This window comes from Macrotis lagotis, chromosome 5 (genome assembly GCF_037893015.1).
Source record: "Macrotis lagotis isolate mMagLag1 chromosome 5, bilby.v1.9.chrom.fasta, whole genome shotgun sequence".
NCBI lineage: Eukaryota > Metazoa > Chordata > Mammalia > Peramelemorphia > Peramelidae > Macrotis > Macrotis lagotis.
Genome location: NC_133662.1, coordinates 109,324,870 through 109,340,489, shown reverse-complemented (window position 1 = coordinate 109,340,489; position 15,620 = coordinate 109,324,870). Strand labels below are relative to the sequence as shown.

The 15,620-nt window shown below is 34.4% G+C and overlaps 1 protein-coding gene across 4 annotated transcripts in view; it reads right to left on the bottom strand.

The window, feature by feature from the left end:
* AFG1L (AFG1 like ATPase) overlaps positions 1-15,620 on the bottom strand; it is a 221,398-nt gene that overhangs the window by 107,899 nt on the left and 97,879 nt on the right. The gene's annotated exons all lie outside the window — the stretch shown is intronic.

The following is a 15,620-nucleotide window of genomic DNA, read 5'->3' as shown; positions in this document are numbered from 1 at the left end:
CAGGCCCAACATTTCTACCCAAATTACTAAATGATTCCCTGTTCACTTCTATTATACAACTACAGGTGGGAACTACAGGAAAATCATCCTAAACATTTAGGAAATCTAATTAATTAAAAGCAACACAAGAAAAAAAAGATGAACAGAAAAAAACACACTGGCTGTTTTACATTTCTATTACCTTTTTAGTAAAGGTTCTCAGAAAGGTGACTTCAAATGGTCATGGGACTCTAGAAATAAGGACAAGTAGCCAGCTAGACATAATCAGCTGCTGTTGAAAATAGAATGATATGACATAGATACTATTGTGCAATTGTTGCACAAAACAATTCAACAGATGGCCCATCACAAAAATAAGCAATTTCATTGTTCTTTTTAAGTGCCTTCTATTACTGTCCATGAATAATCAAAAGGCACTGCAGTCACTTCCAGCATAGCCAGCCTCTTATAACCTTGTAAACACAAATATTCTCTCTAAATAAAAAATAAAATCAGAGAATTTGTTGCTATAGCTAATCTTATAAAAAAAATTCTGACAAAAATTACAAATGTTCAAATTAGTTTCCTAAGCTAAGATTATATAAACACATTACTGATATTTTCTGAAAAATTTAAAAAAATCCAGTGTTAAAATATGCTTAATTATAATATTTTAAATGAATTTAAAACATATAAATTCTATTAGATATATTTTTGTATAGGTAAAAGTAGCAGTATAGGTAAGAATCGTTAAAACTCTGAAGGGTCATTCATTAAACTCTTCAAACTATTCTAACAGAGATTTTAAATAGCCCAGTTTAATAACAACTTGTGAGAATTTTTTATGAGGACATTTTGAATAATCTTGATAAAATTTTCAAACCTTTATTAATGATTATTGGAGCCATGCCCACACTATACTGTTTATAATCAAGTTGGCCTAAGGACTCATAGAAATCCATGAAATAGTTAAAATCTGTTAAGGACAAAATTTTAAGAAATGATTTTTAAAATCTAAAACCTAAACTCTTCATAATCTAATATACTTTAAGCATAAGTGCCAAAAAGTATAATAAAATGGAAGCCTAAATCATCTTTTTCTATGGAGTTATTTTTTTTAAATAAATGAGGCCTATAGCAATGAAGATACTTTTAAATTTATAACTTCCTTCAGACTGCAACTAGACTATAGTGAAAACACCACCAAAAGGTTTTTGGAGAGACATATGGAGGAGGCTTTTTTTCTTCTGTCTCAGGCTACAACTTTAAAATATATTAACTACAGAGTGTCTTCTGAAGGTTCCCTAAGATATTAAGACATCAGGAACTTTCAAAGTGTTCTCAAAAACCCTTTAACATGAAAAGGAAAGTGGTATTCACATTATTTAATTTGGAGCTTAGGATCACTGTCAAATTTAGCTTCCGCAAAAACACTCCCATAGAAGGTCCTTTTCAAAATGCTTAAACACCAGTGGCATTTCTGATGAGAGGACAGAACATGCCTGCAAATTTTAGAAGCAATTGCATTTTTAATTGGACTCCTAATACACAATTTTGGATACTGACTTTTCAAAAAGAATTATGTCAATTAAAAGTTACTCAGAGCCTGTAAAAGTGTTCATGAGGCTATCACAGCAAATATGTGTATGTTTTTTTCCCTTTTAATGGAAAATAGGTTTGTGTCCCAAGAGTTAGAAAAAGGAAACATTTAGCTTGTGTCATGGTAAAGGTTTAAATTGAAAGTTGAGTAAAGGACAGAATAAGAGGTTTTTTTCTGAATTAAAATTTAGTGGTTTTTGTTACAGAATTTTGATCTTTCTTCCTTGATCAAGTGAATTAACTTGTGAAAGCTATAGCTAATTAATAAAGCAAGAGTCACTTTGTCTACTTGGGTGCCAATTTCTACTCTTTTGATCCTGTACCCTTACTTACACAGCTCGGCGAGGGAGCAGCAATTTTACAGTATAAGTAAGCAGAAGACAATTGTCAAGGCATTCTGCAGCGCAGGCTTTTTTAGTACCCAGCATTCATTACTACCAGGAACAAAAGAGAAGGCTACAAATTACCAATAAGGGTAGTCTGCTAATGGAGAGAATGGAGAAATTTCATTAGCATTTAAGAGAAAAGATTTTTTATGACCTAGAGTTGCTTTCCATTATGACTCACTTAAGTAAAAAAGAAAAAATCTAATAGTTAATTTACATGTGTAAGTGCTTGAGACTCAGTCATCCACTGATTGGTACAGCTCCATATAATGAATGACAAACATAAGCATGTATTATCAGTAATTAGTATTAGCACAAAAATAAGCGTCTAGTTTTTATTAGAGGCTTTTAATAGCTTTTCTGATTTGCAAAAAAAAATTGTTTAAAAACTATCCATAAAAAAAGATATTGATAGTATATAGAGAAATATCTTTCTATCTTAGTCTATTCATCAGAATTGTTTTCTAGACTATTTAGCATATTACATAAAGGTAATATTTTCATTCAAAAGCTTTTCAATGTCTTTAAAAGTCATGAGAAATGTCATTAAAAATCAGATTCACTGAGGATAATGATGTCCACAAAAATTATTATCACAGTAACAAAAAAAGCTAAATAGAAAATGGCAGAAAAAGATGCAATATCATTGGACATCTTCTAAAAAGGTATTATTCTATTTTATTCCAGCTGATACAAACATAAAGACAGTCTGTCTAGAAAAGCTAAAAAAATATTAGAACCAACAACAATGGAAAAAATAAAATTCCATTTTTATTCAAGTCTACTAAGATGATTTATGAGGAAATTAAATCTCGGCAATGAAAACAAGTCTCTAGCTTTTCTCTGAATGATAACTTAAAATGTGGTCTTAGAATCTAACAAAATTTATTAAGCAATATAATTAATCCATGCCCATTTTCCTCTTAAAGTATTAGAATTAATTTAATACATCCAAGAGCAATCAGAGATTGGTTAAGACTCAAGAATACATACTAATATGAGTCATTATAAAAGTAAAGGGGACATTATAGATATAGCTGTTGCTAAGTGTGGATTTCAATAATAGGAGGCCCAGAAAACCTTGTCTGGTAAATTAGCTGTGTATTGTGCTGGCTTATAGGACAATTTTCAGGTACTAGTTGATTTTGTTAAGTGCTCTAAAATCCAAGAATTAGTGAATTTGCTAAAAATATCTCACACAGTAGTTAAATACATGGAACTATTATATTATTCCCATTTGATTTTAAGTCAATCGAGATATTAATCATTTTCATGGAAAAAAATGCTCTTAAAAGATAATACTGCATACTCTAATAAAGATATATTTTTCTAGTCTATTTCTCAGAGTAAAGATATATTTTTCTAATCCATTTCTCAATACTTAATACTAAAATACTAAAAACAAAAATAAGAGATTCAGATTAGCTATCAATAGGTTTAGGAAATTGGATTCTAATGGCTCATTTTAAAACATCAACTTAACAAAAATGCTGTGTCCCTTGGACAAAATGGCCCTGTTTTCAGGGGTACTAATTGAGAAGTCATTGCTTGCCTTATAGCAGCATTCCCTTTAGAAGTCATATTGAATAATCCTCTACATGAAGACAAAGACATGCATTTGTACTTTCATTGTTTTTATGTTCAGTATTTATAATTAAAGAACAAATATACCGGGATAAATTTTACAGATAAGAATTTTGTTAAAATTGGATCAAATAATTAATAAATAAAAGATTCTCTATAATTAAAAGAGTTCTAGAGTTACTAGTATTAGAATCCACCAACTATTACTTCAAAAAGACTTTTGAACCTTCTATCATTTGGAAAACATATATATTTTGCAACTAAAAGTTGAAGACTCATTTTTATTTATATATCTAGGTCCATTATCAAAAATGAGAAGAAAAGATGAGTATAGATTTAACATATAATCTTGTAAGTTTGAATGAAGTTTTCAGACACATCAAATCAACAAAATAAAACAGTATTTGGTAATATTAAAACTATTATGAAACAGAACAATACGTTCCTTCTACAACAATATATTCTTTCAAATGCATAATCTCTTCCTAAACTATATGGAATTTGAAGCTTCTAGATAATAATAGAGAATATACATTAAGATAAAATATATTAAAATTAAATTAATTGAAGAGAGAGAATTTAATGCATATTTAAATCTATTAATATAAAAAGAAAGTAAAACATACTGCTGCTATCAAAGGTGTAGTCAGAAAATTGAATTTGAATCCTGATTCTGCAATTTACTACCCGTGGAACCTTGAGCAAGTCATCTAAACTGCCAAGCCTCAGTAATCTCATCTGTAAGATCCAGTGGTTTGATTAAATAACATCTAGGTTCCTTCCAATTCTATTTCTATAATTCTATAATTCTCAAGTATGATCATAAAATAATGAAATTGGATTCTTTCCAGAGGTATTATGCTGTAGAACAGGGGTCAGCAAACTATAGCCCAAGGACCAAATCCAACTCCATTTCTGAACCACTACCAGTTAAAAACCAGTCTTGGACTGCAGATCTACAAAAAAAGGGGAGGGTCTAGTATTGGACCTGCTGGCTGTGCCATATCAACCTCTAATATAGAAGGGACATGTGAGGTGAAAGAGAAGGGAACAAGAATTTATTAAACACTTACAATGAGTTGGGGACTACTTTACAAATATCTCATTTGATCCTCACAACTACCCTGGGAAATAGCTCTTATTTTTATGGCCATTTATAATTGAGAAAACTGAATTAGTAATCAATAACCATTATTAAATGTCTACTCTGTATACTGGAAATTAAAAGAAAATAAAAGTCAGCCCTGATCTCCAGGAGTTCACAATCTAATGGTGGAAACAATCAGTTAGGAACTATGAACAAGCAAATTATATATAGGATAATAAGGAGATAATCAAAGAAGGAACATACTAAAATTAAGTGGGATTAGGAAAAGCTTCCTATAAAAACTGAAATTTTAGCTGGAACTGGAAGGAAGTCAAGAGGCAGAAATGAGAAGGGAAAGTATCTGGACACAGCAGACAGTCAGTGAAAATGAGAAATTTGACTTGGTCAAGAAATAGCAAGGAGGCCAGTGTCACTAGGCAGAAGCATGAGAGTAAGTGGGTACTGAGAATAGGGTGGGAATATCAGGGTTAAGAAGACTGGCAAGGTCCAGGGTTTGAACACCTAACAGTGATCTTCAAGATGACATGATAGGGAACCAAGGGAGTTACTGAACAGGGGAGTATCATGGTTGGACCTCAGAGAGAAGGCAGGGATTCCCCCTGAGTTTTCTCTCAAACTTCTCTAAAGACCTTTAAATAATGCCCTAAAACAAATTTTGGAGCAGGAGAACCCATAAAAGGACAGGGTGAAACAATTTTCCAGCCCAAGACAATTTAAAAGCTTGGCAGAAAAGACCTATCACACTGGTGTGAGAGTGGAACACAGTCCACTCTGAGGCCCAGGAGCAGGCCCTGAAGTGAATAAATCAGCTTAGAGCTCTCAGCCCACTGATGGGAAAGAAGATCAAACAGTAGGTTAAAAGGAGATGTCAGGGGGTGGCTAGGTGGCGCAGTGGGGGGTGGCTAGGTGGCGCAGTGGATAGAGCACTGGCCTTGGAGTCAGGAGTACCTAAGTTCAAGTCCAGCCTCAGACACTTAATAATTACCTAGCTGTGTGGCCCTGGGCAAGCCACTTAACCCCATTGTCTTGCAAAAAAAAAAAAAAACATTAAAAAAAAAAGCTACACAAAACCCCTGAAACTTGGGGATAGTACATCCTCCCTGGAAGTAAATCCCTATTTTAGCAAAGAGTTAAAAATCAAGACATAGGATAAAATGAACAAATAGAAAAAAATTCTGATCACAGAAAGTTACTATGGTGACAAGGAAGAACAAAATATATACTTTGAAGAAAACAGAAAAATCAGAATTCATACATCCAAAGCCCTCAAGAAAAATATGGATTGATTTAAGTATTTAAGAGAGGTAGAGGAAAAATTGAGAAGAGAAATGAGAGTGATGCAAGGAAATCATGGGGAAAAAAATGGCAATAGCTTGGTAAATGAGACACACAAAAAAAAATACACAAGAAAATAACACCATAAGAAACAAAATAGGCCAAATGGTAAAAGAGGTACAAAATTCCAATGAGGAAAAGAATGTTTTAAAAGATTTTTTTTGGGGGGGGGGGGCGGCTAGGTGGCACTGTGGAACGAGCACCAGCCCTGGAGTCAGGAGGACCTGAGTTCAAATCCGACCTCAGACACTTAATAATTACCTAGCAGTGTGGCCTTGGGCAAGCCACTTAACCCCATTGCCTTGCAAAACAAAGACAAAAACAAAGAAACAAACCTAAAAAAAAAGGGTTTTTTTTAATTTTTAAAATTTATCAATTGGGCAAGTGGAAAAATATATACAAAAATTCACTGAAGAAAAAGATTCATTAAAAAAAAACAGAATTGGCCAAATAGAAAAGGAAGCAACTTGTTCCTTAAAAATTAGAATTGTGCAAATGGAAGATAATGACTTCATGAGACATGAAAAAACAATAAAACAAAACAAAGGAATGAAAAAATAGAAGACAATCTGAAACATCTTATTAGAAAAACAACTGACCTGGGAAACAGAACCAGGAGAGGCAATTTAAAATTTACTAGATTTCCCAAAAGTCAACATCAAAAGAAGAGCCTAAACATCTTTCAATAACTTATCAAGGAAAGCTTGCCCTGTTATTCTAGAACCAGAGAATAAAATAGAAATTAAAAGAATCTACCAATCACCTCTTGAAAGAGATCCCAAAAATAAAAACTCCCAGAATATTATAGTCAAATTCCAAAGATCTTAGATTAAGGAGAAAATATTACAAGCAGTCAGAAAGAATCAAATTAAATAATCAAGGAGTTACAGTCAGAACAACACAAGATTTAGCAGCTTCTACATTAAAAGATCTGATGTCTTGGAATATTATTTTCCAAAGGGCAAAGTTGCTAGGATTACAACCAAGAATTGCCTACCCAGTAAAACTGAATATAATCCTTCAGGGGGAAAAATGAATATTCAATGAAATAGAGGACTTTCAAACATTGCTGATGAAAACGTCAGAGTAGAAAAAAAATTAACTTTCAAATATAAGATTCAAGAGAAGCATAAAAAGGTAAACAGGAAAGGGAAATTATAAGGTACTTAATAAGGTTAACCTGTTTACATTCCTACATTGTGTATAGAAATATATCTTAACCAACAGGAAAGTAGGAGGGGAAGAGGATCATAGAAGGGAGAGCTAATTAGGGGAGACAATAGTCAGAAGCAAAACACTTTTGGCGGGGGAGAGAGTGAAAGGAGAGACTAGAATAAATGGAGGGGGGGAAATAGGATGGGGGAAATAACAATCATAGCAAGCAATCATAATTGTGAAAAAAATTTTAAAGCAAGTTTCTCTGATAAAAGCCTCATTGCTTGAACATATGGAGAAAAAAAATCAAATTTCTAAACATAAGAGCCATTCCCCAATTGACAAATGATCAAAACTACAAAGTCCATTTTCAGATGAAGTAATCAAAGCTATTCTATAAAGCCATATAAAAAAATTTTAAATCATTATTGATTGGAGAAATGAAAATTAAAACAATACTGAAGAACTATTTCACACTTATTAGAATGCTAATAGGACAGAAAGGGAGAATAAAAATGTTGGAGGAGATGTGGGAAAAATTGATACACTAATACACTATTGGTGGAGTTATAAAGTAATTCAACCATTATGTAGAGTAGCGTTTTTCTGGAAGCAAAGAATTGGAAATTGAGGGAATGCCCATCGACTGGGGAATGGTCAAATAATTTGTGGTTTATGACAGTGATGGAATACTATTGTAATAAAAGAAATTGAGGAGCTAAATGTTCTCAGAAAAACCTGGATTTTTATGATGTGATGCAAAATGAAATGAGTAGAACCAGAAGAACATTGTATATAGTAACAGCAATATTATAAGATGATCAACTGTGAATGACTTAGCTATTCTAACCACAATAATATCACAATTAGCACATGAAGGACTTGTCATGAAAAATATCATCCATCTCCAGAAAAAGAACTGATGGAATCTGAATACAGTTTGAAGCATACTTTTATAATTTTCTTTATTCTTCTTGGATTTTTATTTTGATCTACATTTTCTTTTATAGCATGACTAATATGGAAATATTAGTGGAAATGCATGATTATACACATATAACTATATCAAATTGCTTACCTTCTCAAAAACAGGAATGCACAGAGAGGGAGAGAATTTGGTACTCAATTTTAAAAATGAATGTTGAAAATTGCTTTTACATGAAATTGGGAGAAAATAAAATATTAAATTAAATAAAAAGTAGAAAGAGAAATTAGCTAATAAGTAATCCTTTAATTGTCAAGAAAGGCTTTCAAAAATTCATTAAAATTAAAATTGAGGCTTATTTGCACTGAAGTGACAGGGAAGTCACATCAAGAGACATTAATGGAACAATCCAGGAAGTTACAGGTAAAAATCAAGATGATTAGGAACTTTATATTAAATTGATGAGGAAAAAAGTAAAAAAGGGTTGATTGAGGAGCAAAAAAATGAACTAAAATATCTACAAATGAAATTTAAAATTGTAAATTCTAAATGCTAATGGGGAGAAAAAATCTCAAACAAAATAAATTGGCATAGAAGAAAAAACACTAATTCAAAGAATCATCATGAACATGTAGTTACAACTTTTTGCATTTCATATTTGAAAAACAAGACATTGATGACCACTAATAGTAATAACTTTACAACAGATATATCAAATTAAAACAGGCTATTTCCACTCTTTACCCACCAGTCTGGTAACAAGACCAAAGAGAGGAATGAAAGCATCACTAGTTAAGAGGTAGCTAGGCAAAATTTGAGCAGAAGGAAAACTCTGGAATTGGGTCCTAAGTATCATGTGTCTGTATTATACTACAATTTATTTTTAAAAACCTTACCATATGTTAATGTGTTAATATTATGTTAATAAATATGTTATGTTAAATAAATATGTTAATAAAAGTTTGACATATGAAAGCTGAAAACCATTCTTGAAATTGGTCTAATTTAGGTCTTAAAAGTAAAGTAAAAAACTTGTGACTGTTCCAAGAAGAGTTAATAGTACACTATGATACTAGTTGAGTCTTTGTGTTAAACTTCATTATCTTGCCCAATTTCTGCCATATTCAAAGGGGGAGAGAGAGAGAGAGAGAGAGAGAGAGAGAGAGAGAGAGAGAGAGAGAGAGAGAGAGAGAGAGAGAAAGAGAGAGATTCACCCACAGGCTTGGTCCCTAATAGATTGCTCCCTCTTAAACAGTGGTTCTCAATTTTTTTGAACTGATGACTCATTTACACTCTTAAAAAATTGAGGACTCCTAAAAGAGCTTTTCTTTATGTGGGTTATATCTATCAATTTTTAACCCACTTAAGTCCTTAAAATATCTTAGCATTATTATGAAAATAGTTTTGCCCTCACAGACTCCCTGAGGGGATCTCTGAGACTCATAAGGGTAGATAGACCACACTCTGAGAACTACTTCTTTTAAATATACTCTTCATCTGACTTCTCCACCCCTATTTAGTATTCCAGGACTAATTTTAGTCCACATAAGGCAAAGTTTTAGATGAAAGATTAAAAAAGTTGAAATCCAGCTATGATAGAATTCTTCACTTTGTAAGCACATAATCTTTCAAATGTGTAGAATAAAACAGTTTAAAAAAATTTGGAAAACCTAGGTATTTATAACTTAAGTGTTAGGTGGTACAGTGAAGTCAAGAGGATAGGAATTTGAATCCAGCCTCAGACACTTGACACTAACTAGTTGTGTGACCTTGAGCAAGTCACTTAACCCTGATTCCCTTTCATCCAAGGCCATCTCCAGTTGTCCTGATTCATATCTAGCCACTGGACCCAGATAGTTCTGGAGGAGAAAGCAACAAAGTGACAACATAGCAACCCCTCATTCAAATCCTATTCATATACTTGTCATGGCATCACCTCCTTGATGTCATGCTCTTCTTTGAGAATGAAGGACAAACACTTAAGTGTTTATAATGGTGACATTCCATGAAGGAGCACTGACTGACCTCTCCATTTCCCCTGCCTTGGATATTCTATAACAGAGAAATAATGCTTGGACTTCATTTTAAAAAAAAAAAAAGAACAGACATCAGGGAGATGGTGCCATGACAAATACAAGAATTGGATTTGAGTAGGTGCTGGGCTAAGTCACCAGCCTCACTTTCTCCTCCAGAGCCATCTGGATCCAGTGATCAAATATGAATCAGGATAATTGGCCCAAGATGAGAGGCAATCAGGGTTAAGTGACTTGCTCAAGATCACACACTTAGTAAGAGTCAGATGCCTGAGATTGGATTGGTCCACCTGACTCCAAGTTCAGTGCTCTATTCACTGCACCACCTAGCTGCCCTAACAGAGAAATAGTCTCCCAGTGATTATAGAGTTTCTGCCACATGACAAGGATGTGTTCACTTCCACTGTCTACACAACCCCTAAATTTTAGGTGAGTCCCTCTCTTTCTCTGAATAAAGCTTACATTGGGATTAAAACACTCTTTACCTAATCCTCACTCCCTTTAAGCTGTCCTCTCTCATTTCTAAACTTCTTTCTTTAGGGAGGAGTTCCAGGGCTAACCTCAGGTAGAATTTATATAAGAAAAGGTCATTTTTGGCTTTCCACAAGTACCAAGGAACTAGGGCTGTCATCTTGCCCAGTGTTTCTCAAATGACAATGAAAAGGTTAGCTACTCTGATAACACATATAGCCAAATATGATGGAACAAATTTCAAGAAAATGCATTTACATTATAAAGAACATGTTCAATTTTTTTAATTTTGAATTAGGTACTATTCTGATCTTTCCAAAATAGGAGCAAAAGAAAAAGCTCAAAGCAAATATTTTCCTTTATGTATATTGGTATTGATACTCAAATATGGTCATTGGGTTCTATTCTATGCCTATTTGAGAAATATATTCTATGACTTGGAGATTTTTCTTTATTTTTTCTTTTTAATTTTCTTTTTTTATTTGAAAAATGGAATTCAGAGTATGCAACTCAATCATTTCCTTCTCAAAAACTCCTTAACTATAAAAGTGAAAAAAAATCAAACGAAGGCTAAAAGTAAAAATTGAGGCTCCTTCTGGGAAATGTACGATTCAAAAGAAATAAATCTACCATTTGGGGGTCATAGGGTGCCTCTTTTAAATGGAATAACAAGAAAATTTTCATTACCTTAACTTAAATTGGCCCCCTATGACAACCTAACAGCATGTTACTTGCAGCTTCCCTCTGGAGACACTCAGGACTAATTATGTACTAATGAATGTCTACCCCTTGTTTGGAGTTTCCAAGGAATTAGCCCTTGCTCTCCCTTGCTCTTTTCCAGTTAATGTCAGCAGTAAAGTATTCTACCTGATTATTTTAGTACCATCCCACAGACTATCTTCAATTCTGGAATATAGGTTCTCCCCACCACATCTGGGATCCTTAATTTCTTTCAAAGTTTAGATTGCACATCAAATCCTCTAAGAAGTTTTTCCCACCCTTTCCTTAAATTGTGAATATTCTATCTCTCCTCAAATTAGCTCCCAGAGGGCAGGAACTATTTAATATTCTCTTATATTCCCATAGCCTCATACACAATAGGCATTTAAGGATGTTTGTGGAATTGAAAAATCACACTTTTCTACCCACATATATATATTCTACAGAGGTCACAAAATTAGGAAAGGAAAGATCAAGACTAACGGACTCTTAATCATTAACAAGAATCATTAAGAAACAATTCTATTATGGACTGACAATTCGATTATGGAAGACAGATTTTGTTTTAACTTTAAAGAAACTACAGCAATGCATAGTGTATTAGGTATACTACAAAAAAGCTTGACAAGAGATACAATTAAGCCACATTATCTTGAGGGCATTTAAAGATAAAATTGATAAGAGGACAATAAACACATGAAAATAAGGGGAAAAATCTTTAAAAATTTCTAAAACAAATAATAGTAGCACCACCACATTTGAACTGAAAGGCAAAGACACCAAAGATGTGAAAAACTACTAGGACCTTTTTATTAACCCCGAAAAGCAATTTAGAAAATATCAAAAACTATAATCCTGTATGTCTAATTTCCTATATTTTCAAAATTTTATGAGAATAACCTTTATCAGTATCAAGTTCACTTTTGAAGAATATATGCAAAAGGAACATTAGACTTTTGTAAATGTTATTCATGGCAGATATTTTTACACTATTCACACTATTAACTCAAAAGCATTAAATACAAGGTTCAATTGTTTATTGTTTTTCAACCATAAGAAAGCATTTGGTTCAGTAAAACAAAAATATTATTTTAAAACCTCCTCCCTAATAATATGTCAATCATTCAAAATTCCTTGAAAATTCTAATAACAGAAACAACTTTGTTTGGTGATCATCTGATGATTTATACAAGGCATAAAAAAGGAAAGTGGATTCTTGCCAAAGATATTTGTCACTGTCACTGAAGCTATCCAACATAGTCCAAACATTCCTATAGAGTGAGAAATGGCAAAGTGAAACAAGTGTTGGACCAAAGGATCTTATCTGGGGCCTCAGTTCCCCCTATAAAATGGGGGGGGGGGTTAGCCTAAATAACCTATCCGGTTAAGTCCTGTACAGTTCTAAATCAATGATCCTATAATGTCCAATTTGCAGACTCAGTATGCTGATGCATATTATTGCTGTATGTTTTGAGCTCCAGAATACTAAACGGGAACTGTGATTATTTAAAACAAGTCAGCCCAACTATCTGTGGTTGCTGCTGTTGAGTTGATTTCAATCATGTCCAAATTTTATGATCTAATTTGGGCTTTTTTTAGCAGAGATACTGGAGTGGTTTGCTATTTCCTAACTATACACACAGGAAAAACCAAATGGATGAAGAATGTTTATTGTCCAGATTTTGGCACAGACAGTGACTAATGGGTGGAAAATCCACAGAATGGGTCTGTCAGTATAAGTCATGGATAGACAATATAAACAGACAGTGAACTTGGAATTGGAGAGGAGGAAAGTATATTGGAAAAAAAAATTTTTAAAAGAAAGACTGAATTACATTTGGAAAACTAAAGGATGCTTTCAAGAACACAAGTTTCTCTCTGACACAAAAACCTGTCTTTTAAACATCTTTTAATATTGTATGGTTGTGAATCAATCTATGAAGTTTCTGAAGAATTAAACATCACCCAGAGGCCAATAGAGATGTATATGATGAGTGTGAGAAGATTATAGTATCTTACCAATGAAGAATTCCCCCAAGGAAGTACTATCACAGGTATCATTAGAGATATGTAAAAAGATTTAGAAAAAATTAGAGAAATCTAGAAAATGTAGGACACCAGGCAAGAGATCAAAAAACTTCAAGGAGGCCTCTCAGTGCACTGAAAGAACATCTCCCCCTACTCCACCCCATTTCCCTCCAAGGAGATTTATGGGAAATGTGGACAAGAATGTAGCTCTTTCATTGTTTTGCAGTCATGTGCTACTCTTCATAACCTTACTTAGATTTTTGAGGGGCAAAGATACTAAAGTGGTTTGCCATTTCCTTCTTCAATTCATTTCACAGATGAGGAAACTGAGGTAAACAGAGTTAAATGACTTGCCCAGGGTCACAGTGTCTAAGATCAAATTTAAACTAAAGAAGATCACTCTTTCTGATTCCAGGTTCAGCACTTTATACACTGGCCCACCTAATTGCCCTCTGAAAAAGAATAGTAAAGGAGTAAAAAGGCTAGGTTGCAATCTTTATTATTTGAGGAAGTTCCTGTAATAATAGGATCATGATCCATCAAAAATTCAAATTAATGAAACTTAATTACTTTGCATTAACTGGTTTTCAAACAGCTCCTGAGATAATTAAAACTAGCAGACAATGTTATCAGTGAGAATGGTTACCTCTTTCCTTTTCATAGCATAATAAACTACCTTATTTTCAAGTCATCAAGACTATAATGCTCAAAAAGAATAATAATCTTTACACCCTGACAGCCATATGTGAATAGCCCATAGCTCTCCTGCTTTGAGAAAATATAATGGGGAGGGGAACGGTCAAAAGCATTCCTTCCTTACATCTTTTTTTCTCCATAGGATAGAATCCTAGAATTCAAAACTTGCTGATAAAAAAAAAAACCTTGCTGCTTCTCCTAGAGGATAATAATGGTATTGCAAGGCCTAAAAAATTTGTAAAAACATAAAAGTTAACACTGTATAATCATAGCTACAGAGAACATGATGATAATGACTGAGCCTTTTAAAAAATCACTAAGGGGGCAGCTAGGTGGTGCAGTGGATAGAGCACTGGCCCTGAAGTCAGGAGTGGCTGAGTTCAGATCTGGCCTCAGACACTTAATAATAATTACCTAGCTGTGTGGCCTTGGGCAAGCCACTTAACCCCATTTGCCTTGCAAAAAAAAAACAAAAACCTAAAACAAAGTCTCTAAGAGGAGAGGCTGAGCCAAGAGAGACAGAACCCACAGAGGGACCCAGTGAGGCAGTTCTCCTACTCAAGGTAATCTGGAAGAGCAGAAAGGCTCTCCTCCCCGGGGGGTCAGAGAGGCAGCCTGCCAGAGGGGTGGCCGGCCAAAGCTAAAGAACTTCAGCCTCACAGAGGCAGCCCCAGGGCATGGGGAGCCACGGCTCAAAGCAGCAGGGGAGTTTCCTGAGCTACACCCCGGGGAGTACGGAGTACAACTTGGGAGGGGTGGGGAATCTCTGACAGAGCGAGCATGTGAAGCCCAGACCTCAGGGCACACAGCAAGCAGCTTGGCCAAGGCAGTCCAGATCCAGGAAACAGAAGCAGGCAGAGCCTGTAAGCAGGAGCCCTCAGGGCATGAGCCCATTTAACCTAGGGAGGGGAGTGAAGAGAGACTGCAGAACTCTGTCCTCTGTCCCTGGAACAGGACTCTGGGGTTCTGAGCACATTCAGATCCTGCTTGCAGTATAGGCCCCCCCACATAGAACAGCAGGGCCCACCCCAGCCCTGTGGCAGAGGGGAGCACTTATGTACATTCACAGACCAGGAGGGAGGACAGAGCCTCACACATTGAAGTTATTGTGGGAGTGTCCCAGAAGCTCAGGAAGCACCCCAAAAACCAAGCTAAGCCTGGGAAAATGAGCAAGCAGAGGAAAAAGAGGAAGACCATTGAGAAATACTTTGCCTTTGAGTCCAAGAAGGATCAAAATACTCAGTCTGAAGATGAGAAAGCACAAGCTCCTGCATCTAAAGACTCCAAGAAAAACAGAAATTGGGCTCAGGCTATGACAGAGCTCAAAAAAAGACTTTGAAAATCAAATGTGGGAGTTAGAAGAAAAACTGGGAAAAGAAATGAGAGAGATGCAGAAAAAACATGAAAAATGAAGTCAGCAACCTAGTCAAGGAAATCTAAAAAAATGCTGAAGAAAATAGCATGCTAAAAACCAGCTTAGGTCAAATGAATAAAACAGTTCAAAAAGTTGAGAAGAAAAATGCTTTAAAAAGCAGAATTGGGCAGATGGAAAAAGAGATAAGAAAGCTCTCTAAGGAAAACAAATCCTTCAGACAAAGAAT